Here is a 26,817-nt window from a genome sequence, read left to right as displayed (position 1 = left end):
TTCTCAGATTCTATTTGTCTCTTCCCATTGTTGTTCTCGGTGCATTTGTGTTGCGATTGGTTTGGTACTTTCATTCAAAACAATTTTTGGCTGCGGAGATCTCCGGTATATCCGTCGTTGCGCTCGATTTCACGGGTGTAGTGAATATTTATATTTTGGCCGTCTCTTAATTTTCATCAATTTTCATTGTGTCGTTCACCGGGCTTGATGTATGCGTAAAGAAGTGCGCATACGCACATTCATACATTACCCGGGTATTGATTTTTTATTATTTTTAATTTTCATCAATTTTCATTGTATTGTGCATAAAGGAATGCGCATTCGTACGCTCATACATTACCCAGGTATTGTTGTTTATCATCCCTTAATTTCCATCAGTTTTCATTGTATTGTAGATGGAGCATAATATATGCATGAAGGAATGCGCATTCGTACACTCATACATTACACATGCATTGATTTTTTTTAATCATCGCTTAATTTTCATCAATTTTCATTGTGTTGTGCACGGAGCATGATATATGCATAAAGGAATGGGCATGCTGTCACTCATACGTTCCCCGGGTGATGCAAATCGTTCAGTGCTCAAAATCATCTTGAAACATAAAAGAAGGAGAAATATTTTATTCCAGACTATATGGCGTCTGTACGGCTTGCCAAGATTTGAGCTTTGTGACGTTGATGGATTAACTCCCATATTCTCTTCTCTTTCTTATGGTATTCCTCTCTTTCGTTTTCTTTCAAACGATTGTCCTCGCATCGACGTCTTGCCGTATGTATCTATCCTGACCTATCTCCTCTTGAGCAGATATTCGTTCATTGCTCTCTCTCTCTCTCTCTCTCTCTCTCTCTCTCTCTCTCTCTCTCTCTCTCTCTCTCTCTCAGTTCGTATGTATTTGGGAACGATTGCAAGCATGTATGTCTCTCATATCGCCATATGTTGTATATATCCTTCCTAACCTCTCTTCGCGTTAGCAGATTCTCTCTCTCTCTCTCTCTCTCTCTCTCTCTCTCTCTCTCTCTCTCTCTCTCTCTCAGTTCGTACGTATTTGAGGACGGTTGCATTCATGTGTGTCTCGCATATCGTCTTTCGCTGTATATATCTTTCCAAACCTTCCTCCCCGTTAGCAGATCTATTTTCAGTGCTCTCTCTCTCTCTCTCTCTCTCTCTCTCTCTCTCACACAAACAGTACACGTATTTGCATACGAATACCTGCATGTATGTGTGTTCACTCCAAGTTGATAGTGTGACTGAATGGTAAGACTGAGACATTTATCCTGACTGACGGTAGACGTCGCCAAGGCAAAGTGGATATACTCCCTCTCAACTTGAATGCACCGTTGAGTTTGACTGATCGTTCTTTCTTGTTGAGCAATCGAACGTTTTTAGCTAATTGCTTGCGCCAATTATTACGAGATTCCCCCTGAAATATCCTTAGGATTGGTCGCTGTTTTTGCGTCTCATTAATTCGGTCCGTCATTAACGATCAGTTGATGGAAGGTTAATTACGCTAATGATCCACAGCCCGGAGGAACCTTCGCCGGTCAATTTGACTCAAAAACAAGGCATCTTTGTTCATCATCTGCATCATCCTCTTTGTTTCGTCATCATCTTCATCGTCATCATCCTTATCACCGATCGGTATTTCGCAGAGCTTTAAGAGATGAAGATTGGCAAATATGTATTGCATTCTCGACCCAAAACTTTAATGGAATTCAGTGCATGTATTGTCTTGAATTGCTTCTTTTAATAAGTTTCTTGCCCCAGAAACTCAGCCTTCCCCTCGACTGTGAGCGAGACAGAGAACGCTAGTAGATGGAAGACCAGATCCGTTTCCCCAGGATACTGCTGAGAGAGAGAGAGAGAGAGAGAGAGAGAGAGAGAGAGAGAGAGAGAGAGAGAGAGAGAGAGAGAGAGAGAGATTGCTATCCAGACGCAAGGGGATTTATTGGTGCTATTATTCACAGCATGATATTCCCTTGTATTTGGTCCTAGCGGGAAGGGAGGACGCTTGAAATGCACATCCCCCTTTGCTTGCTGATGCTTGGGACGGTGGCTAGCAGGTTAATGAATGTTCTTGCATCTGGTTCGATGCACTCTGTCACGCATCTCATGCGCGATCTTCGTTTCTGGAGAAATTAGCGCAGGCGGATGGTAGGGCTTTACTTCTGTGATGATCGCGTGATAATCAGGAATGCACAGTTTTAAATCAAGGATTTTAACAACAGAATTTGAATACTGAGAAGGAAAATAACATTCTGGTGATTTATTAACAAATGGTAGGGCTTTATTTCTGTGATGATTGCGTGATAATCAGGAATGCACAGTTTTAAATCAAGGATTTTAACAACAAAATTTAAGTATTGAGAAGGAAAATAACATTCTGGTGATTTATTAACAAGATTATAAGTCTCTCTCTCTCTCTCTCTCTCTCTCTCTCTCTCTCTCTCTCTCTCTCTCTCTCTCTCTCTCTCTCTCTATTAAATCTTGCGTAAGTGATACACACATACACACACACAAACATGTATATAGACTTGAAAAGCTGTTATTCCAGACACTTGTTATCAGCTGCTGTAGGTAATGCACCCCTTTAAAAGCGGTAACCGTTATTTTGGCATGAAATATTCTCTTGTGCAAATATACAAATCTGTTAATGGAATGAAATACGAAATTGTCTAAGGCTTTTAACACGCAGGCAGTGTTATCCGGTACGATTTGAGTTGGATAACTCATGAAAGGTTCTATCGCGGCGCTGTTTTGTTAATATGGGGAACTAATTCACTTTTGTGTTTTTACAGTTAAGGAAGGGATTTCTGGTTTTATTAAATGTAAATGTAAAAGAAAACAGTGGGTACCATTGTTGAAACGAGAGAGAGAGAGAGAGAGAGAATGGCAACGTAAGTTTTTGGTAAGGAATGACCGAAAGAAATGAGAGGAACAGCAAAACATGATCTCCATAACGACTGATAGAGAGAGAGAGAGAGAGAGAGAGAGAGAGAGAGAGAGAGAGAGAGAGAGAGAGAGAGAGCAATGTACGTCATTTGAAACGAGTAATGAAAAATAACAGCAAATGCCTTCATATGTCGCCCGAGAGCTCCTTCGATCCAGTAAGCGTTCGTCTACCGAGTCGGGAAAATATAATGTTCGTTTTTATCAGCAATAACCAAGACCCCAAGACTGATGATGCGTCAAAGGGTGACCCCAATATTTCTTCGGGGTCATAACCCCCCCCCTCAGTGGCAGCCCTGCAATTGCTGTTTCGGGAATGATTCCCAACATTTCATTCGTGATAAAGGGTAGATCTCTCTCTCTCTCTCTCTCTCTCGATGTGGTGTGTCCTGTCACGCTCATTGATTGTTCTGTTTGTTAATGCGTTCATCGGTTTCATGTAAATAGTTTAATTTTTGTAAGGATAAATAGCAAGGGTACATTTTTCCATTTATTCTTGTATGGATAAATAGTAGGGGTACATTTTTTCCATTTATTCTTGTATGGGTAAGTAGTAGGGGTATATTTTTTCCATTTCTTTCTATTTAAATAAGCAACATATTTTTTTCACTATACCCCTTTTCCCTTTTAGAGGGGTGGCACTGGATTTTTTTTTTTTTTTTTTTTTCTTTTTGTACCGGAGTGCGAAGTTCTCCCCGTCCTCACAGTATGGGCCCTCTCGCTTAGCAGGCGAATATGCTACTGGTTACATCAAGGGGACCATGTTTTGTACACACACACACACACCTATACATATATGTATACACATATATTAATAGATAGATACATATATAGGTGTGTGTGTGTGTTTATATAGGGTTTCCTTAAAGACATGGTGCAATTTAGAATACTTATAGCCTCATAACCATACATGATAAAATTAATTTGTAAAAATAATAAGAAAACTTGATTTGTCAAGTTAGTTTTCTGTAAAAGAAAACCATTGAGATGGCTTTGTCTGTCCATCCGCACTTTTTCTGTCCGCCCTCAGATCTTAAAAATACTGAGGCTAGAGGGCTGCAAATTAGTATGTTGATCATCCACCCTCCAGTCATCACACATACCAAATTGCAGCCCTCTAGCCTCAGTAGTTTTTATTTTATTTAAGGTTCAAGTTAGCCATGATCGTGCGTCTGGTACCACTATAGGTGCAACACACAGGCCACCATGGCCGGATGAGAGTTTCATGCCGCATTATAAGCTGTACAGAAAAGTCGATTGCGCCGAAGAAACGTCGGCGCATTTTTCACTTGTTTTTCCGTTCTGCAGTTTATTTATTATTAGTTTTATCAAATATTCTTCACAATTTTTGGAAATTCAAAATGACTTCATTTTCAGAACTGTGTTAGCTCAAGGCTTCACTAGAAGAGACAGTAAACTGCGTTCTTTGGTTGGCTGAGCTGAAATGCACTTACGTTGCCCAAAGGAATTGCATCGCCAGGTGGATGAAGAAATTAAGGAAACAGGTTCTGTTATTGATGAACCACGGTCTGGTAGACCATGTGTTGACGAAGGAACTGTAGCATCTGTAGAACAATCCTTCGAAAGAAGTCCGAGAAAGGGTCTAAGACGAGCATCTTTGGAGATGAGCCTTCCAAAATGTACCGTGCAGAAGATTCTGTGGAAAAAAATTAAAATGGAAGTGCACAGAATCCAAATGCATCAAATGTCGTTAGATGAGGATTGTCATACACGACTCACTTTCTGTCAGTTTAATGAAAGAATTAATACTGATTATGCATTTATGAATAATTTAATTTTCCTTGACGAAGCAGCATCCCCATGGGTGGCAAGTTCACCAGGCATGATTGCCGTATTTTGGGGAACTGAAGAGCCACGTGAATCTGTTGAGCATGAGAGAGTTTCTCTCAGCATTAATGTCTGGTGTCCTCTGGGAAAAAATCGAATCATGGGACCATTTTGTTTTCTTTCGAAGGACGTGTTATTAATGGTGATAAACTATTCAGAAATGCTACAAAATTACTGTATCCCTGAGCTTGAACAATTAGAACTTAAAGAGAGTACAATTTTTCAAGTTAGGCAGTTTCTAAATGAGAAATTCCCTAACAGATGGATTGGAAGAGGTGGACCATTATTTTGACCTCCACGGTCACCAGATATGAAACCAGTATTATTTATTCAACTAAGCTTCGATCTTTAGAAGACTGGAAAGCAAGGATAACTGATGTAATTGAAGGTATTACTGAAAATCAACTGAAAAATGTTTTCCGGGGACTACAGAATCGTACCTCTCTTTGTATTAGTGGTGATAGTCATTCTACTGTCTTAACCTTTTTACATATTTTAATTCTATCATGTTCAGTTACGAAGCTACAAGTACTTTAAATTACTGTACACCATGACTTTATGAACACCGTGTATATTCGAATGCACATACATTTGCGAGTGTCCGGATGCAGACTGTTCCTCAAAGAAGTCTGTGGAACCTCGTGAACTTCTCTGTGTACTCTTGCCACTTCAGGTTTTGCCCGCCGGAGTTTGCCAGGGCGTTTCATCCGCGCCCTCTTTTCCACCTTGTTCTCAGCCATGTGCTGGAATGATTCAAGAGTCAGTCTTTTGAACCTTTGCTTCAGTGGGAATTGTATCCTTTTGAAGGGTACAATTTGTGCCCTCCCCTTCCTGTGTCGTTCATCTGGCAGATTGGGAATCAGTGTTACATGTACACTCGCACAAACTCACACATGTACATTATATATATATATATATATATATATATATATATATATATATATATATATATATATATATATATATATATACACACACACACACATACTGTATATCTCATTACGTAAGGTGACGTATATATATATATATATATATATATATATATATATATATATATACTTATATATAAATATATATATACACATACACACATACATACACACACACGCATTTACCACATGCAATGCGAATGATTTCACACACCCTGACAAGAATATATCTCACTCCTCGTTGCGTTGATTTCGACGTCTCCGCTCTCAGGATACATTAAAATACATCATGTATGAAATACTCCGTAATACATTTCCTTTACAAACTTGACTGGATGGCTTGACAGTGCAAACGATATTCTGCTTGTCACGGTTACGACCGATGAAGCACATCTTAATCAGCACTATCTCTCTCCCCTTTCTTTATCGGGATATCACCCCATTTCCGTTCTCTTCTTACCTACCCCCCCTTTATTAGCACTCGCTTGTTATCTGCTTGCTTCCTTTTCCTCTTATTCACACCATTCCCTTCCGCCTACTGTCCGATCGTCCCATCTGCCTGAGAGGTTGCCATGGCAACGCTTATCTCGCTCGCTCGTTCTCAGGGAAATGAAAGAACTGAAAGAACAGATAAAGATGAAGGTTGGAAAGGTGTGGCAATTCTCGTCTTAGCCCTTTCTTATTTTTCCCCCGTCGTCAGTGGAAGCGCAGTTTTTAAAGGGGCTGGATGATGGTGGTTTTTCCTCTTCTGTAGCAGTTTGCATATTAGGTAAATGTGTGTAGGTATGTGTATATATATACTGTATATATGTGTGCGTGTGGGTATATATATATATATATATATATATATATATATATATATATATATATATATATATATATATATATATATATATAAATATAGTGGAAACGATTGAAAATACTGATATTGTTTTTTTATGTGTATCAACCTTATTTTACATGCTCTCTCTCTCTCTCTCTCTCTCTCTCTCTCTCTCTCTCTCTCTCTCTCTCTCTCTCTCTCTCTCTCTCATTATCTGGTAAATTACTTCTGATATTTAGTTTTTGCACAAATGAAGTACACTGATGAAACATTGCCTTCAGTTAATAATGTTAAGCAAGCATATCGAAAAGTTTGGTAATTTCTGAAGATAGTTGATTATGGTAATTTCTAATAGTGACAATTCTTTGAAAATGGCGACATTTTCTCCTTTAGTAAAGATTGTCAGAATTTAATGTACATGGCTGTAATGATATTTCATATTTTGGTTTTTTGAATTTGTGGGAGTACTGGTTCTAATGTCTCTGGGCTAAGTATAGATTGCCTGTATCCATAATTCAATAGATAATTTGACATTAGGTTTACTGTTATTTGAATTTGCCGTGAATACCAGGCTTTGTGTGCTTATGGTAATTTGATTGTGTTGCTAATAAAAATTTATATTATTAATATTGCCATTTTTGCTGCTGCGATCATTTTGATGATAATTGTGTTTTCACGCATTGTGATTTTAATCTTTTATTTAGTCAGCATAATTGATCCGTGTGGTTTTATGCGCTTAAAATACTCTCTCTCTCTCTCTCTCTCTCTCTCTCTCTCTCTCTCTCTCTCTCTCTCTCTCTCTCTCTCTCTCTCTCTCTCTCTCCAGTAACTTTTTTTATATATAATTCATGCAACACGAGCAAATTTTCAAAGCAAGTTTATAGGTCATTACTAAAACCTATTGAGGTCCATTTATATTTTTTAAAATTCTTTTACCGAAGAACTTAAATGTTTTCAGTTACTTTTTATGCGTTGTTTTTTCATGCTTAAATGGAATGTTAGTTTTTACGCCGAAAGCTGTCGAGTTTTGCGCCTAGTAGAGTCTGTTCTTTTCGCTCCTGCTCACATGTTAGTTAGGGCTTTTGATTTTTAACAGACAGTAATTGTTAATTTTTGCCGTGTGCACACAGCGACTGCTGTTTGTGTATGTTTGTGTGTTTCACTACCTGGCACTTTTTTGGTGGTTTTGCATATTCACCAAGTGTAACTGCTCAGTACAAAGTATTTAAACAATATTATTATTGTGACCATAAAATAATTTGGCGCGTCCTTCAAGTATTTGTAAAGTGTTTTTTATTTTTTATTTTATTTTATTTTTTTTTTTGCCTGCGTGGCGGAAAGGTAGCTCAGTCGAAATTTCTGCAAAGCTGGTCACTGGTTTGCCAGGGACATACTGTAAAAAGTTAAGTATACCTTAGTTTAACCAGACCAGATTAACAGCTCTCCTAGGGCTAGCAATGATTAGACTTTATTTTACGTGGCTAAGAACCAGTTGGTTACCTAGCAACGGGACCTACAACTTATTGTGGAATCCGAACCACATTATACCGAGAAATGAATTTCTGTCACCAGAAATAAATTCCTCTAATTCTTCATTGGCCGGCCCGAGTCTCGAACTCGGGCCTAGCAGAGAGCCAGCCGAGAACTCTGCCGACTCACCCAACGTGGAACTGGGAGATACTGCAAGTGTCCATTATTTCTTTGGTCTGGTTTTCTCTGCAAGTGTTTCATCCTGCAAGTGTCCATTTCATCGTGAAGGGAAAGAGCGATGCCGTAACCTCTGACATTAAGGATTGACCTCTTGACCTTTGAGCTGGAAGCAATAGTTTGAGCGGAAGTGGCTATATATGGAAACAGAAATCCTGCGTGTGCAACAAGTGCCGACAATTTATGACGCTCGAAATTTCATTTCTTCCTCTCTTTTTCTCTCTCTTCTGTTGCTGTTGTCTTTTTATTTTCTATTTACGCCTTTATTTTTTCGCTCGAGAGGCTTACGTCAGGGTTACAGATCCCCGTTTCCAGTTCCCCGTGAGGCCGTGACAGAAGCCGGGCGGTGGGGGGAGTTTCGTCGGTGCACCTCTCGCGGTGCACTGTAGACATTTCTTGAGGTTCTTTGCGGTGGTTCTTCTGCCCGTAGCTGCAACCCCTTTCTTTCCTTTTACTGTACCTCCGTGCATATTATCTTCCTTCTTGTTTTCCACCCTCTCCTGACAGTTTTTCACAGAGCAACAGCGAAGACTTTTCCTCCTAATAAACTTTTAAAACCTCCTTATCCAATATCACAATGGTCCCGTGGCATATAAACATATACGAGCGTTCCTGCGAGCGCTTGTATATCTTTAAAACCTCTGTATTCTCAATTTCCCTTTCAGCGCTGAATGACCTCATAGGTTCCAGCTCTTGGCCTTTGGCTAAAATTTTACATTTCAGTTCCAATTCCCATTTTCAGTCTGGACGCCTTGCAGAGAGAATGAAAATGACGTCGTTTCATGATCACGAATTCATTTTATGTTCTCTTCAAAAGCCGAATCATATCTTCGTCCTTCTCCTTTTTATTCTCTTCAAAAACTGAATCATATCTTTGTCCTTCTTTTTTTCTCTTCAAAAACTGAATCATATCTTTGTCCTTCTTTTTATTCTCTTCACAAATTGAATCATATCTTTGTCCTTTTTATTCTCTTCAAAAACTGAATCATATCTTTGTCCTTCTTTTTATTCTCCTCAATCACTGAATCATATCTTTGTCCTTCTTTTTTTCTCTTCAAAAACAGAATCATATCTTTGTCCTTCTTTTTTATTCTCTTCACAAACTGAATCATATCTTTGTCCTTCTTTTATTCTCTTCACAAACTGAATCATACCTTTGTCCTTCTTTTTTTCTCTTCAAAAACAGAATCATATCTTTGTCCTTCTTTTATTCTCTTCACAAACTGAATCATATCTTTGTCCTTCTTTTTTCTCTTCAAAACAGAATCATATCTTTGTCCTTCTTTTTATTCTCTTCACAAACTGAATCATATCTTTGTCCTTTTTATTCTCTTCACAAACTGAATCATATCTTTGTCCTTCTTTTTATTCTCTTCACAAACTGAATCATATCTTTGTCCTTCTTTTTATTCTCTTCACAAACTGAATCATATCTTTGTCCTTCTTTTTTTCTCTTCAAAAACAGAATCATATCTTTGTCCTTCTTTTTATTCTCTTCACAAACTGAATCATATCTTTGTCCTTTTTATTCTTTTCACAAACTGAATCATATCTTTGTCCTTCTTTTTTTCTCTTCAAAAACAGAATCATATCTTTGTCCTTCTTTTTATTCTCTTTAAAAACTGAATCATATCTTTGTCCTTCTTTTTTTCTCTTCAAAAACAGAATCATATCTTTGTCCTTCTTTTTTTCTCTTCAAAAACAGAATCATATCTTTGTCCTTCTTTTTATTCTCTTCACAAACTGAATCATATCTTTGTCCTTCTTTTTTTCTCTTCAAAAACAGAATCATATCTGTGTCCTTCTTTTTATTCTCTTTAAAAACTGAATCATATCTTTGTCCTTCTTTTTTTCTCTTCAAAAACAGAATCATATCTTTGTCCTTCTTTTTATTCTCTTCACAAACTGAATCATATCTTTGTCCTTCTTATGTTTATTCTCTTCAAAAACTGAATCTTATCTTTGTCCTTCTTTTTATTCTCTTCAAAAACTGAATCATATCTTTGTCCTTCTTTTTATTCTCTTCAAAAAGTGAATCGTATCTTTGTCCTTCTTTTTATTCTCTTCAAAAACTGAATCGTATCTTTGTCCTTCTTTTTATTCTCTTCAAAAACTGAATCATATCTTTGTCCTTCTTTTTATTCTCTTCACAAACTGAATCATATCTTTGTCCTTCTTTTTATTCTCTTCAAAAACTGAATCATATCTTTGTCCTTCTTTTTATTCTCTTCACAAACTGAATCATATCTTTGTCCTTCTTTTTATTCTCTTCAAAAACTGAATCGTATCTTTGTCCTTTTTATTCTCTTCAAAAACTGAATCATCTCTTTGTCCTTCTTCTGTTTATTCTCTTCAAAAACTGAATCATGTCTTTTTTCCTTCTATTTTTCTCTTCAAAAACTGAATCATATTTTTGTCCTTCTTTTTATTCTCCCCTCAAACTGAATCATATCTTTGCCCTTCTCCCTTTTACTCTCTTCTCCAACTGAATCATCTCTTTGTCGTCCGTTTTATTCTCTTCATAAACTGAACCAAATCTTCGTCCTGCCTGAATAAAGGGCAAAGGTTACGCAGCATTCACCCTCTGTATCTTTCATCAAGTCGTAAAGGTTTCCCCTGTATTTCTTTTTCGTCTAGATTGATTTCTGATCTGATCTCATCTTCTGCTTTCCAGGTCTCCGTGTAGCAAGAGCTCGCCTACACCTGGAAACCTCTGGAAGGTTATCCAGAAAAGTCACGGTAAGTTCTTATCTCTTTTGTAAACTGCTTTTGACGTCTGTGAGAAGTTTACGTGGCTTTGATCTTAGCAGATTATTTCTTGGTTATTCTTGGGGTTTATCTCTAAGTTGTATCGTGAGTTTAAATTTTCGATTAATGGCACCAGGTTTTAAAGTTCGTCAGTAATTTTTGGTTTAAGTGAATTTTTTTCTCTCTCTCTCTCTCTCTCTCTCTCTCTCTCTCTCTCTCTCTCTCTCTCTCTCTCTCTCTCTCTCTCTTAGTGGCAGCAAGTTTTTTCTTTCGTTAGCAATTTTCGGGTTATGGTGAATTTTATCCTCTCTCTCTCTCTCTCTTTTAATCGCAGCAAGTTTTTACTTTCGTAAGCAATTTCGGGTTATAGTGAATTTTTATCCCCCGCCCCTCTCTCTCTCTCTCTCTCTCTCTCTCTTAATGGCAGCAAATTTTACTTTCGTTGGCAATTTTGGGGTTACAGTGAATTTTATTTCTCTCTCTCTCTCTCTCTCTCTCTCTCTCTCTCTCTCTCTCTCTCTCTCTGTGTGTGTGTGTGTGTGTGAGAGAGAGAGAGAGAGAGAGAGAGAGAGAGAGAGAGAGAGAGAGAGAGAGAGAGAGAGAGAGAGAGAGAGTGCGGTTGGTAACACAAACAGTCACCCACACCTGTACCGTGTCACACCCTCACCTGCTCCTTTCGTTTGAAGCGAAAAGGGAAATATTTACACACTGATACAGGTACCAAGTGACTAGTACACCACCTTAGATAAGCAAGATTCCCGAACCAAGATACTGTTTTTTGTAGAGATTTTTGTCCTTTTTTTTTTTTTTAGTTTTTTTGTGGAGATTTTTGTCTCTTTTTAGTTTTTTGTAGAGATTTTTCTCTTTTTAGTTTTTTGTAGAGATTTTTGTCTTTTTTTTTTTGTAAAGTTTTCGTGAATTTTGATTTTTCGAGTTTTCGAGGGAAATTCTGGAAGGAGAAAAACTTTTCCAGGGAATGTGAATGATGTTTTCGTAAATTTTGATTATTCGTGATTTTCCAGGGTGAAGTTTTGGAAGGAACAAAAAATCGCGAACGCCTGTCAGTATTTAACTAGAGGAAGGTTAGAACATTTTTGATGTATGAAGTTTATTTGTTTATCCAGTGAATATAAATTTACCTAAAAATGTCAAGCTGTTGTGCAAAAATACTCGTTAAATGAATTTATGCTTGGAATGTAAATAAATTATTATCTTACAAATTCTTTTGTCGTATTATTTAAATTGTTTATTCATAGAGGACATTCTGACAAATAATTTTAAATAGCGTGACACATCTGATAAAAAAAGTTTCAAATGAAAATCAATTCACTTTGCTACTTTATTTTTGTAAAATGTGTGATGGATTTGTTTTGTTACTGCAGGCATTTGAGTAATAATTTAGCATAATCAAACATGACGGTAAGGGCGGGATTAAGGTCTCTTTTCCATATGGGGAGACTTACGATATCAAACCCAGTTGTCTATTCTTTATGATAAAACTGCGTGATTCTAGATTTTGAGAAACACCTCGTTTGCAGCCCCTGGGGGGTTTCGTAAGAATTCACCGGGTTTCTCTCTCTCTCTCTCTCTCTCTCTCTCTCTCTCTCTCTCTCTCTCTCTCTCTCTCTCTCTCTCTCTCTCAAACACATTTAAAGCACCAGGGGATTTCGTTAAGTTCAGAGAGGTACTCTCTCTCTCTCTCTCTCTCTCTCTCTCTCTCTCTGAAACACCTCGTTTAAAGCCCCAGGGAATTTCGTTAAGTTCAGGGAGGTACTCTCTCTCTCTCTCTCTCTCTCTCTCTCTCTCTCTCTCTCTCTCTCTCTCTCTCTCTCTCTCTCTCAGAAATATCTCGTTTAAAGCCCCAGGGGATTTCGTTAAGTTCAGGGAGGTACTCTCTCTCTCTCTCTCTCTCTCTCTCTCTCTCTCTCTCTGTCTTTAATAACGTTTAAGGCCCATTCACACGGAAATACAGTCCGCCACATCACACGATAGCGACGTTCTCGTCAAGAAATGTGAGGCTCCGATAGCGCCTTTCTCCTCCTTTAGGAAAGGTTTGCAGGAAAGATAAGGGAAAGGAGGGGGGGAATGGGGGAAGGGGGGAGGGAGGGTTAGGAATGGGGTTTGTTTGGGTAGAAAAACGTATTTTTTTCTGAGGTAATTTAAAAAAAAAAGTGGCGGTATAGTTACGTCTGGCATGAATTTGTGAGGCAGTTTTGATCGGATACAGTTTTTATGCTCCTGAACTTTATCGTCCTTCGCCTGAGGCCACTACTCTTTGAGTTTTTGTTATCTGTGACGAAAATAGACTTGGCTTGGAGGCTTGAGAATAGGACTGAGCGTGCGATATGAATGGCAGTGTAAGTAAAATGGTTACTGTGAGGCTCTTGAATTTTTATAGGACGTGTGAAAGAAAATCACTGTTATGCAGGAGTTGGTCTTTTTATCTTCTCGAATTTCGAATGCAGATAGTAGATTTTGTGATATATATGTGTACACACACACACACACACACACACACACACACACACACACACATATATATATACACACATACATACTCACACACAAATATGTACACACACACACATATATATATATATATATATATATATATATATATATATATATATATATATATATATATATACATATACATATATATATCATAAAATCTACCATCTACATACGAAGTTCGAGAGGATAAAAAAAGAGCAACGCCTACAAAACAGTGATTTTCTTTCACACGTCCTATAAAAATTCAAGAGCTTCACGGTAACCATTTTACTTACATTCCCGTTCATGTCGCACGCTCAGTCCTCTTCTCAAGCCTCCAAGCCAAGTCTATTTTCGTCACAGATCACAAAAACTCAAAGAGAAGTGGCCTCAGGCATGAGACCGTGAAGACCAATAGTATAAAAACTATATATATGTGTGTGTGCGTGTGTATGTACATATGTATGTATTAATATATATATATATATATATATATATATATATATATATATATATATATATATATATATATATATATATATAGTTATAGTTTGTGTGTGTTTGTGTTGGCTTATTCCAAAGCACTGCAGAGAATAGATTGTTTTGCTTTAAAGGAAAACATTACGTACGACTCTGTCAACAGAAACTTTGGAAAATAATCCTTTTCATAATTAAGAGAAAATTACGTAACTGGATTCAACAATTGTTTGTGATATAATTGTATCAAATTACTCTTAACCATCGAAACAATTTAATTTAATTTAATTTCAGTCTGATATGTTTATGATGTAATTATGAAAGATTATTCTCAGCCATCAAAAGTGTGATTCATGGACTGGAGTTTATTTAACCTGAAACCGTAGATGTTTTTGAAGTCATCTTTCTGTCATTGTCCGAGGGAATTTTATAAACACTTGAATGTCACTTTTGATTAAACTGGTGAATGTAAAAGACGGGTAGTAATTGTTTCAAAATGTTGCAGAAGCAGCACATTAATAGCAAATACATGGTTGAAATCGGTATCTTGTATTACTTATTTCTTAACAACAGCTCTGTAAATGTGTTCCGAATTTCAGGCATTTGTATAACCAGATTCACGGGGAATTCTGGTTCTGGAATAACGGACGATCTTTTAATTTTCTAAATTTAGTCATTTTGTTTTCACTCGAGAACAGATCAGGACTGTGTACTCGTGGCTGAGAGTAGTGAAAAGTGCCTGAAGGTATTTCCGTTTGCCCGTCTTACAAGCAATGCATTTAAGATTTTAAAAATTCTAAGAGAAGAAAAAGACAGATGAATATCAGTGTCAGATGTTTGAGAGTTTACCGATTCATAACCTCAAAGTAATGAACCTGAAATCTTCCTAAAGATGTTCTTAGACTATTTAGGTTGTTCCTGAGAAACACTTTTAGATATCCGAATCCAGGTAAAAAAAAAAAAGTCACAGGAAAAAAAGTTACGGGAAAAAAGTCACATTAATTTTTCCTGGATAGTGACCCCCAAGGGTTTTAACCCGGTATGTATCCACCTTTGCGGCGTGTTTAGTACAAGCCCGTTGGGGATTACCGTAAAAACAAACAAAAAACTAAATATCATAAAGATAATGACCCCCAAGAAATATTGTGAATTTTTCCCCGTGACTTTATTACCGGCCACCATAAATTAATGTGACTTTTTTCCCCTAGCCAGAATTGTGACTTTTTTCCCTGTCCTTTTTTTCCTGGGACTTTATTTCCGGCCACCTCATATCCGCCCAACATAAGGACTAATATATGACTGGTATCGAGGATATTGAGATCCATACGCGAGACCCAGGCAATTATTGCATCAGAAACCCAATTTAGTTCGTTTGACGAAAATTTAGGATTCCTGACTTGATGGAAATTGATATGACCTGACTTCATTTAGGTCATATAGTTCGATCTCTCAGGGAAGCCTTTATTGCTACTGATGCAATTCCGACTTTCGTATTGACTAAGCCAGTCCGAACTTGATATTAATTTTTATATTAATGGAAAGGAATGTGGCTAATGGATAATGAAATTTGGCTGTTTGGGCGTATTTTTTTTTTTTTTTTGTGCAAGTAACGGTGAGAATAATAATGATGTTAATAAAAATTTTATTATTATTATTATTATTATAATGTACAATTCTGTCAAAATTACTGTATATATATATATATATATATATATATATATATATATATATATATATATATATATATATATATATATATATATATATATATATATATATATATATATACACAATAATATATATATATATATATATATATATATATATATATATATATATATATATATATATATATATATATATATAAAGGCATACAGCAGGGTCCACAAAACACATCAAAAAGGCCATAATTTATTTATGAGACGTTTCTGCACATGTACTATGTGCATCTTCAATCTGCAAATATAACAAATTTCGTTAAAATTTACAAAAACTATTTTAAAAGATAAAGTTAAAAGGAAAAAATTATTTACAAAAATTAAAATTAATAAAACTTGAAAGGTATACAGTAAAAAGAAACCAGTGCTGAACAAACCATTCAAAGGAGGAGGAGAAGAACGAATGACCAAGACCTGACCCCACCCTACGACTTCAGTTATGCTAGATAAAGAGGAGAAGCGGAAACGTTAGAGTTCAAAGACGGAACAAGCCGTTTGATGTATAAGGACTCAAGGGTGGTTAGGTAATCACTATGGCTTGTTCCACCAATAATAGAGAAATGTTTTTATTTATTTCGATTTTACATATGGAGGCATGGTTCTTTATATTAGAAAATTCTGGTTTACTCAGTTTCTGACCCGTTCTAAAACTGTATCCCACATGGCTACAATATCTCACCTGCAGTAACCTACGGCAAGATCCAACATAGATACCGGGACATCCCGGGCACTTGAATTTATAAATAACGTTAGATCTCATGAAGGTCTGCAGTTTGTCCTTGTAACCAAAGAATACACCGATCTTGAGTGGATTGATTGGGATCAATTGTATCTTAAGGCAGCCAAATTCCTGTTCAATTATTTGTTTAAGTTTGGCTGAAAACTTGTTGTCAAAAATAAACGGAATTGTTGCATATATATTTTTCTTTAAGACATTATAAGAGGGTGACGGATTAGAGAAGTGTTGTGACAGTAGTCTGTTAATGACTTTAAAAACCAAATTTTCAGGATAGGAGTTCTGTAAGAAAAATTTGACTAAAAATAAAATCTCAATATGAAAAAAGAGACCAACTCGAAGAATAACGAAGAGCCCTATAAACTAAAGTGTATATGGAATTTAGCTTAAAGTTCTTAAAACATGAACTATAGAAGTTGTTAGCAAGTCCAGTGTATGTTTTTTCCTATACACAGATGTAGTGAATTCACCATTGTCTCTGCTGACATTGATATCTAAAAAAGGTAAAGAGTTGTTGCTTTCTTTTTCCATGGTAAAGTTTATATTTTGATGTTGCTTATTAATATGTTCCAGAAACATCTCTCTATGCCAAGGTTCCTTGAACAACGCAAAAGTGTCATCAACATATCTTCTATAATAGACAGGTTTACACACATCCGGACAGTTAGTTAAAAAGGTTTCTTCTAAAAAAGCCATAAAAATATTAGCAAACACAGGTCCCAATGGGGAGCCCATGGCAACTCCATCGACCTGCGAAAAGAGCTGACCATTAAAAACAAACATTGAGTCTTGCACAGCAAGCTCAAGAAAAGTCTTAAAAAGTTGTCTGTTAAAACCATGAAAAACTACACGATCGTCATGAAAAATCTTGTCTAAAATAATGTTGATGGTTTCATTCAGAGGCACATTTGTAAAAGAGATTCTACATCGAAGCTTGTCATGTGTAGATCACCATCGTGTAGGACTATTTGTTTCTGGAACTCATAACCATTTTTAGTGAAAATTGGTTGTGTTTGAACTCATTCAGTAATGAAACAAGGTATTTTGATATGGTATAAGAAGGGCTGTTATAGGCTGCCATGATAGGTCTGATAGGAACTCCTTCCTTATGTATCTTAGGGAGGCCATAGAGAATGCTAAAAGAAGAACCTGTCACAAATAGTTTCTGATAAGTAACCTCATCTAAAATACCCTCATTTTTTAATTTTTCAAAAACCTGTTAATTTTATCTTCTCTTTTATAAATGTCCAAGAAGTTTGGTTCTCCATGTAATTGAAATTTGGTGTTGTCTGCAAGAATGTTATTAACTTTATCTATATATTCTTGTTTATTAAGAAGCACAACACCTTTTCCTTTATCTGGTTTACAAATGACCAAACTATCCCGTTTACCTAGTTTCTGTAAGATATTCAAATCCTCTTTCCTGAAGAACGGGGTCCAAGACACTTTTAATTTGGTATAAGTCTTATGTAAGAGAAAAGATAGCTTATGTTGTAAACCACTTAAGTCATTGACCAAATTTAAACCCTTGAGTCTCTGAAAAAGCATTTCGAAGGGAAAAAAGAAGTCTGCATACTTAGGTCTGTAGGATGGTAAACAAAAGTCCAAGCCAAACGATAACAAGAACTCCTCTCTTTTGGAGAGAACATAGTTAGAAAAATTAAAAATACAGTAATTTCTATTATTAAAATTAGGAGTAACAACACCTAGGGCTTTTAGTTTCTTTTGATGACGTAACTGTACAGAGGAGACGTAATCATTTATAAAATCATAAAAAAGTTTCTGATACAAAAAACGGTCAATAATTGATAAATATTGAAATAGTTGATCTCGTAGCTTTTTAACTAACTGTCCGGATGTGTGTAAACCTGTCTATTATAGAAGATATGTTGATGACACTTTTGCGTTGTTCAAGGAACCTTGGCATAGAGAGATGTTTCTGGAACATATTAATAAGCAACATCAAAATATAAACTTTACCATGGAAAAAGAAAGCAACAACTCTTTACCTTTTTTAGATATCAATGTCAGCAGAGACAATGGTGAATTCACTACATCTGTGTATAGGAAAAAAACATACACTGGACTTGCTAACAACTTCTATAGTTCATGTTTTAAGAACTTTAAGCTAAATTCCATATACACTTTAGTTTATAGGGCTCTTCGTTATTCTTCGAGTTGGTCTCTTTTTCATATTGAGATTTTATTTTTAGTCAAATTTTTCTTACAGAACTCCTATCCTGAAAATTTGGTTTTTAAAGTCATTAACAGACTACTGTCACAACACTTCTCTAATCCGTCACCCTCTTATAATGTCTTAAAGAAAAATATATATGCAACAATTCCGTTTATTTTTGACAACAAGTTTTCAGCCAAGCTTAAACAAATAATTGAACAGAATTTGGCTGCCTTAAGATACAATTGATCCCAATCAATCCACTCAAGATCGGTGTATTCTTTGGTTACAAGGACAAACTGCAGACCTTCATGAGATCTAACGTTATTTATAAATTCAAGTGCCCGGGATGTCCCGGTATCTATGTTGGATCTTGCCGTAGGTTACTGCAGGTGAGATATTGTAGCCATGTGGGATACAGTTTTAGAACGGGTCAGAAACTGAGTAAACCAGAATTTTCTAATATAAAGAACCATGCCTCCATATGTAAAATCGAAATAAATAAAAACATTTCTCTATTATTGGTGGAACAAGCCATAGTGATTACCTAACCACCCTTGAGTCCTTATACATCAAACGGCTTGTTCCGTCTTTGAACTCTAACGTTTCCGCTTCTCCTCTTTATCTAGCATAACTGAAGTCGTAGGGTGGGGTCAGGTCTTGGTCATTCGTTCTTCTCCTCCTCCTTTGAATGGTTTGTTCAGCACTGGTTTCTTTTTACTGTATACCTTTCAAGTTTTATTAATTTTAATTTTTGTAAATAATTTTTTCCTTTTAACTTTATCTTTTAAAATAGTTTTTTGTAAATTTTAACGAAATTTGTTATATTTGCAGATTGAAGATGCACATAGTACATGTGCGAAACGTCTCATAAATAAATTATGGCCTTTTTTGATGTGTTTTGTGGACCCCGCTGTATGCCTTCATATATCTTCGCCTGGAATCCTTGAATACGTCCGTGATGTTGCATCGGCTTCTTTTCGTCTTTCTCTTTGCGTTCAGGCTGAGACTTCGCCGTATTCAACACTTTCACAGCTCCTTCGACACCGATATCCACCAGTGACCCTGACCACCTCGAGGAAGTTGGAGAAATTGACCTTAAAGGAAGAAAAAGCCAAATGTGACTTGGATTTCTTACAATACTGTCTTCTAAATGGAGTACACCCGAAGTTCGTCAGATTCAAGCTCTACAAGACCTCGTTATATCGCACTGAATTCTACAAAACGCCCTGGACGAGCTACTTAAGAAGGAGATTGAGACCAAGCAAAAGCTTATTGAGAGTACTCATACGACTGTCTGCCAGCTACGAGATCAACTATTTCAATATTTATCAATTATTGACCGTTTTTGTATCAGAAACTTTTTATGATTTTATAAATGATTACGTCTCCTCTGTACAATTACGTCATCAAAAGAAACTAAAAGCCCTAGGTGTTGTTACTCCTAATTTTAACCATAGAAATTACTGTATTTTTTATTTTTCTAACTATGTTCTCTCCAAAAGAGAGTTCTTGTTATCGTTTGGCTTGGACTTTTGTTTACCATCCTACAGACTTCTTTTTCCCTTTTGAAATGCTTTTTCAGAGACTCAAGGGTTTAAATTTGGTCAATGACTTAAGTGGTTTACAACATAAGCTATCTTTTCTCTTACATAAGACTTATACCAAATTAAAAGTGTCTTGGACCCCGTTCTTCAGGAAAGAGGATTTGAATATCTTACAGAAACTAGGTAAACGGGATAGTTTGGTCATTTGTAAACCAGATAAAGGAAAAGGTGTTGTGCTTCTTAATAAACAAGAATATATAGATAAAGTTAATAACATTCTTGCAGACAACACCAAATTTCAATTACATGGAGAACCAAACTTCTTGGACATTTATAAAAGAGAAGATAAAATTAACAGGTTTTTGAGAAAATTAAAAAATGAGGGTATTTTAGATGAGGTTACTTATCAGAAACTATTTGTGACAGGTTCTTCTTTTAGCATTCTCTATGGCCTCCCTAAGATACATAAGGAAGGAGTTCCTATCAGACCTATCATGGCAGCCTATAACAGCCCTTCTTATACCATATCAAAATACCTTGTTTCGTTACTGAATGAGTTCGCTTACAACCAATTTTCACTAAAAAATGGTTATGAGTTCCAGAAACAAATAGTCCTACACGATGGTGATCTACACATGACAAGCTTCGATGTAGAATCTCTTTTTACAAATGTGCCTCTGAATGAAACCATCAACATTATTTTAGACAAGATTTTTCATGACGATCGTGTAGTTTTTCATGGTTTTAACAGACAACTTTTTAAGACTTTTCTTGAGCTTGCTGTGCAAGACTCAATGTTTGTTTTTAATGGTCAGCTCTTTTCGCAGGTCGATGGAGTTGCCATGGGCCCCATTGGGACCTGTGTTTGCTAATATTTTTATGGCTTTTTTAGAAGAAACCTTTTTAACTAACTGTCCGGATGTGTGTAAACCTGTCTATTATAGAAGATATGTTGATGACACTTTTGCGTTGTTCAAGGAACCTTGGCATAGAGAGATGTTTCTGGAACATATTAATAAGCAACATCAAAATATAAACTTTACCATGGAAAAAGAAAGCAACAACTCTTTACCTTTTTTAGATATCAATGTCAGCAGAGACAATGGTGAATTCACTACATCTGTGTATAGGAAAAAAACATACACTGGACTTGCTAACAACTTCTATAGTTCATGTTTTAAGAACTTTAAGCTAAATTCCATATACACTTTAGTTTATAGGGCTCTTCGTTATTCTTCGAGTTGGTCTCTTTTTCATATTGAGATTTTATTTTTAGTCAAATTTTTCTTACAGAACTCCTATCCTGAAAATTTGGTTTTAAAGTCATTAACAGACTACTGTCACAACACTTCTCTAATCCGTCACCCTCTTATAATGTCTTAAAGAAAATATATATGCAACAATTCCGTTTATTTTTGACAACAAGTTTTCAGCCAAACTTAAACAAATAATTGAACAGGAATTTGGCTGCCTTAAGATACAATTGATCCCAATCAATCCACTCCAAGATCGGTGTATTCTTTGGTTACAAGGACAAACTGCAGACCTTCATGAGATCTAACGTTATTTATAAATTCAAGTGCCCGGGATGTCCCGGTATCTATGTTGGATCTTGCCGTAGGTTACTGCAGGTGAGATATTGTAGCCATGTGGGATACAGTTTTAGAACGGGTCAGAAACTGAGTAAACCAGAATTTTCTAATATAAAGAACCATGCCTCCATATGTAAAATCGAAATAAATAAAAAACATTTCTCTATTATTGGTGGAACAAGCCATAGTGATTACCTAACCACCCTTGAGTCCTTATACATCAAACGGCTTGTTCCGTCTTTGAACTCTAACGTTTCCGCTTCTCCTCTTTATCTAACATAACTGAAGTCGTAGGGTGGGGTCAGGTCTTGGTCATTCGTTCTTCTCCTCCTCCTTTGAATGGTTTGTTCAGCACTGGTTTCTTTTTACTGTATACCTTTCAAGTTTTATTAATTTTAATTTTTGTAAATAATTTTTTCCTTTTAACTTTATCTTTTAAAATAGTTTTTGTAAATTTTAACGAAATTTGTTATATTTGCAGATTGAAGATGCACATAGTACATGTGCGAAACGTCTCATAAATAAATTATGGCCTTTTTGATGTGTTTTGTGGACCCCGCTGTATGCCTTCATATATCTTCGCCTGAATCCTTATATATATATATATATATGTTCAGTATAGTAATTTTGACGGAGTTTTACACTAATAATAATAATAATAATAATAATAATAATAATAATAATAATAATAATAATAATAATAATAATATTAATAAACAAATTTCTATTATCATCATTATTGTTCTCACCGTTACTTTCACAAAAAAAAAAAAGTACACGGGAACAGCCAAATTTCATTATCCATTATCCACATTCCTTATATATTTTGGATATGTAAAAAAAAATTTTGCCAGAAATATTTGCCTGAGAGACTGCAATAGTGAGAGCTATTTCTTGCTAAAAAAGTTGAGTGTGTTTTTGAAAGGGATGAACGAGAAATGATGAGAGCTTTTAATATATATATATATATATATATATATATATATATATATATATATATATATATATATATATATATATATATATATATATATATATATATATATATATATATATATATATATATATATATATATATATATATATATATATATACATACATACATATACATATATATACATACATATATATATATATATATATATATATATATATATATATATAAATATATATATGTATTATACATATATGTATACATATGTGTATGTATGCATGTATATATATATACATACATATATATATATATATATATATATATATATATATATATATATATATATATATATATATCAAAAGCTTTCATCATTTCTCGTCGTACATCCCTTTCAAAAACCAGTCTCAATTTCTTTCAGTGGAGTTTCTTAGCAAGAAATAGCTCTCACTCACTATTGCAGTCTCTCAGGCAAATATTTCTGGGAATATTTTTTTTTTCATTTGACATTTGCAAAACATATAAGTCGACGAGAAAGAAGACTTTAGCAAACAGGCTGTTGGTGAAAGGAAATGAGATCATCAAGACAGTTCCGTAAATTTCGAAACGGGAAAGTTTCGTAGGGCCGAAATTCCGACTTGTGGCACGGAAGACATGGAACCGGAAACCGCTCTTTTGAAGGGGGCCAATTTTTCGTAATTTCCCAGCCGGAATGTAATCGGAGAGGATTTGGTACTCTTGCCTGGCAAGTCGAAGGGACATCCTACTCTGTCTTATTATCGGGTTTTGTTCGAACGAACTTTCGCACGAGATTTTCATCTTTTTGTTTAGAATTTAAGTATTTTGTATATTTCGGTCATTGCTTTTTTTGTTAAATACACGCCTTAAATTTCGTATTTGAATTCAGTTCCTTAGGTCGGTAAACTTAATTAATCACATCGTTCAGTAATCCACATACAATTTTAATGCTAGGTTCATATATGCCGGATTTTTCCTTGAATTTTAAAACTTCCCACCTAAGTGTTTATAACCAAAACTATTAACTCAATCACCCTCTTCCATCGTACATAATTCAGTTGATGGAGTATGAATGTGTTTTAAAATTGCTGTCTAGTTTAACTTACAATTTTTTTTTTTTTTTTTTTTTTTTGCAAATCGCCAGGGTAAAGCAGCCAAGTTCAGCCATCATTACGGATCGAATAGATCGCTGATGGTGAACATGAAATGTTGGTCAAAGCGAACGATGATTTTTTTTTTTCTCTCATTGCGAGGTATTCAGTCAGAACCAGGTGATTGGACGTGAAGGGGCCTCTTCATTCCGGCGGCCTCCATTGGAAATTGATCTGACGTGAAACGCTTTCGCGCGCGACTTGTTTCGGCTCCGTGGGGAATGCCACCCTCTCTCATTCATTTTTTCCATTTTTCAATTTTGACGTACGGCTGTATCCATGGCCGTACTTTGGACCATATGCAAAACCCTCCTTTTTCTGTGGGCTACTTTTTCAGGAAGTGAATGCAAGTGTACGGTAATGACAGCAGTCACAACGACAGCAAAAAAAATAAATAAATAAAAAATAAAAATAAAATAAAATAAATAAATAAACACGCATACGCAGAGACGCGCGCGGAAAAGAAAATATTTTTCTTGTCCCTGTTTCATATAACATCAAATCAGTTTCATATATATTTTTTATTTTATTTTTTTATTTTTTTTTGCTAGAGATGTGTTTGACATTTATCAGAAATAAATATTTTCTTGTCAAAGTGCCGCCTGCGGAGATGCGAACCAAATAAAGAAAATTGATGTAGAATTTTTCCTTGAAGTTTGAATATCCGAAAGAGTTTTGATGGTTATTTTCTTCCTTTTATTTTTTAATCGTTCTGATACGTTAGAGATTTTGAATATTTTTATACCTTGTGTGAGAGAGAGAGAGAGAGAGAGAGAGAGAGAGAGAGAGAGAGAGAGAGAGAGAGAGAGAGAGAGAGAGAGAAAATTTTAATCATTAACGATAGCTTTTGTTCTTTAGAGACTAGAAGTCTATGTAACCTTGCCCTAATTTTTTTTTTTTTTTGTTTTTGAAATGTATTTAATTTTCGCTCCAGGTCTTATCAGCATATTCTTAATCTCTCGTAAGTCAAAAGATAGATAGGTACATTTGGATAAATAAACAATCACATTCCGATATTGTGAGAATTATTCTATAGGATTACCATTCCGACTTTGTCGCATTTGTCTGTTAATGACAAGTCGAGTCATTTAAAATGTTTGTTTTCCTTTTTATATTAAAGGTATTTATTGCGGATACTCTGAGGTCCTCAGCTGCGTAAAATGAAACGAAAAGAACTTGAGATGAATGAAGAGCTCGAATTGTATCTGTAATCCCCCCCTCCTCTCTCTCTCTCTCTCTCTCTCTCTCTCTCTCTCTCTCTCTCTCTCTCTCTCTCTGAGCTCTGTAATCCTGGCTGGAGCTGATAATGGCATTGCATCGGAAGTGTTCTCGGGAGTAGAAGAGCAGCGGGGAGCATTGGAAGTCGCGGCAGAAATGTTTCAGTTGGCGAAACAAAGTTGGACATAAAAATACGCCCGGTGTTCTTGTTTGTCAAATATCCAGCGGGATCCATTACCCTTATTGCTTTTTGTTTCATGGCCCTGTAAAAATAAAAGTTCGAAAGTCCAGAAGTCGGAAGACTGCAAAATGTTCAGCGTGGGAGGCAATTTTATTTGGTATTTTGCAACTGTCTGTGTTTGCTGTCTGGAATATTTTGTTTTCCAGTCGCTTGTTTACGTATGTTGCGTATGTGTTTGATATATTCCATATCAGTTCCTGTTTTGTACGTGTATATTTGCCACTATAATGTAGTAACGATGAATGTTATGACGTAATTAAATTGGAATTTTACCGTATACGTCGACTTTTTGCAAGTAACTAGTTTCAGTATGAATTATAAGACGTTCCCATTTTTATTCTAGTTGAACTGACAGATATTAATTATACTTATAGATTAATCATACACACAGATGCCTTGAACATTTCTTATGATTAAGAAATAAATATTGTCAAACGTGTACGAATAAGCAGGAAACTATCCTATCTTCACACCAAACTTTAACTGTTTTCCATAGCCAAATGCAGATGTCTCATCTCATAGACACAGTCTGTGATAAATCCTTAAAAGATAGAATAAAACAGTTTCATTCAGGAGTAACAAGGAAATGCCATTATTTCACATCTTGTAGAATAAGTAACAATCCAAGGAACAGCAGAGTACGTGTCAAGGTAGTTCAGAGGCTGTGCTGATTCAAGGCCAGTGAAGAATTAGAAGAATTTATTTCTGGTGATAGAAATTTCTCGGTATAATGTGGTTCGGATTCCACAGTAAGCTGTAGGTCCCGTTGCTAGGAAACCAATTGGTTCTTGGCCACGTAAAATGAGTCTAATCCTTCGGGCCAGCCCTAGGAGAGCTGTTAATCAGCTCAGTGGTCTGCTTAAACTAAGGTATACTTAACTTTGTGCTGATTCGAGGTACAGTCCCGTTTTTCAGTTTTCCCAGCAAACATTAATCATGCGGTGCACTGTAGGCATTACTTGAGGTTCTTTGCAGCGACCCTTCTGCCCTTAGATACAGCCCCTTTCATTCCTTTTACTGTACCTCCGTTCATATTATCTTTCTTCCGTCGTACGTTCTACCCTCTCCTAACAAATGTTTTATAGTGCAACGGCGAGGTTTTCCTCCTGTTACACCTTTCAAACCTTTATGCAGTCGATTTCCGTTTCAGCGCTGAATGACCTCATAGAGCCCAGCGCTTGGCCTTTGTCCTAAATTCTATATTCTAGTCTATTCTGTTCCAGCGAACACGAAGATATCAAACTCTGTAATATAGCGGATATCTTGTAAAATTAAACTGAAAACTAGAGAGTTTAACAAAAAATCATTTTCAGCAGGTCACTGGCATTAGTTCTGAGTTTTGGTGGCGTTACTTTGAACTCTAGGTAGCCCAAATGTGACGTTAGAATCTAACGCGATCGTGTCGTGACTGTTATAATTAAAAGAAAAATGCAGTTTTAAGAAAAAAAGACAATAACGAGCGCTGATATCGATTATCTAACTTCAGTAGACTCGCTGATCCTACACCAATTAG

At 35.8% G+C, this 26,817-nt stretch overlaps 1 protein-coding gene across 5 annotated transcripts in view; it reads left to right on the top strand.

The window, feature by feature from the left end:
* LOC136854203 (uncharacterized) overlaps nucleotides 1-26,817 on the top strand; it is a 471,644-nt gene that overhangs the window by 123,031 nt on the left and 321,796 nt on the right. For 2 of the 5 annotated variants that reach the window (XM_067130510.1, XM_067130513.1), the window contains exon 2: nucleotides 10,932-11,000. The exons of 1 other annotated variant lie outside the window; for it this stretch is intronic. The gene's annotated coding sequence lies outside the window, so the exon portion shown is untranslated. The remainder of the gene's footprint in view (nucleotides 1-10,931; nucleotides 11,001-26,817) is intronic. 2 more of the 5 variants (XM_067130512.1, XM_067130509.1) reach the window with 1 other exon arrangement.

Source organism: Macrobrachium rosenbergii, chromosome 28 (genome assembly GCF_040412425.1).
Source record: "Macrobrachium rosenbergii isolate ZJJX-2024 chromosome 28, ASM4041242v1, whole genome shotgun sequence".
Lineage (NCBI taxonomy): Eukaryota > Metazoa > Arthropoda > Malacostraca > Decapoda > Palaemonidae > Macrobrachium > Macrobrachium rosenbergii.
The sequence above is the reverse complement of the archived record's forward strand: the minus strand, read 5'-3'. Positions and strand labels throughout refer to the sequence as shown.